Genomic DNA, 1246 nt, shown 5'->3' on the forward strand with positions numbered 1-1246 from the left:
TTTATTTATTTATTTATTTATTTATTTATTTATTTATTTATTTATTTATTTATTTATTTATTTATTTATAAGGAAACACATTGAAAATTGCTGTAATGCTGAGTAGTTGAATCAGGTCTACTATGCAATACCTTAGAAAATTTCCCATGAATAACATGAGAGACTGCCATCTCTCTCTGATTCTGTGTGCAAGTAGAGGTGTATTCTCAAAATGATGCTGTGACCATAACCAAAAATTCATGTGAGAACTGAAATCTGTTCCTTAGGAATACCTGAGATAATTTATTCATCCTGATTCCTTAGCTTCCAGCCAGAAACACCAAGGATCTAAGAAGTAACATTCATATGAAGGGATTATTCCATGTATTGTATGGAGAAATATGTACATATAACTTGAATGTTGATATTTGCCTCTATTTTAGAGAGATCGTCCCTGGAAATTTAGGGACAGAATTTCAGATACTGTTTCACGTGGATTTTCCATGCTGCCTGGAAAAGGTCAGAAAGTTGAACAAAGTAAGAGAAATGAGGCCAGAAACGATGCACCTCAGACTGGATGCCTTCCTTAAAGTCGGCAGTTTTGGCTGGCAGCTATATGGTATCTTGGTGACTTCCTCCTGTGAAATTAATTAATAGCCCTTGGCAGTCAAGTCACAGTCAAATCACTCTGAGTGTACTTAACCAGGGTGGTTTACTTCACAAGCCCTTTCTTGTGCCAGAAATATATGTGTGTAAGGATGATGGGAAGCAGTGTGATCTTGTATTTTTTCCTGCATGCCTTGTAAACCCAAATATCCTGAAATCTTGATAATTAATCTGAAAACTTCCATAAAACATAATTAGTTTGAAGCAGAACTGACTTTGTTTTACAGTATCTTAGATTACTTCATTCAGATACATGAAGCATCTGGACTTATGTAGAAACTCAAGAAAATATAAAAGTCAGGCCTACTGGTGTAAATTGCTATGTGTCACTTTGCTTCATTTCAGCTCTGATAACTTCCATTAGAGAATTTTTCACTGGATTCCAACACCAAGCACCCACTCTTTAGACCTTGTAAATATGTTTAAAAGGCCAGCTCAGCAAATGCTATTGTTCAAACAATAAGCAGAAACTTTAATACATGAAAATGCTTCCTGTTTCTCTAAATGACCTTAAGGGAACAAATGAAAGTATAAAACTGAGAATATCAGACATTTCTTAAAACTGCCTTTTTGGGTAATAGAGACAAATTCCGTCCAGAAG

The sequence above is a fragment of the Serinus canaria genome, chromosome Z (genome assembly GCF_022539315.1).
Source record: "Serinus canaria isolate serCan28SL12 chromosome Z, serCan2020, whole genome shotgun sequence".
Classification (NCBI taxonomy): Eukaryota; Metazoa; Chordata; class Aves; order Passeriformes; family Fringillidae; genus Serinus; species Serinus canaria.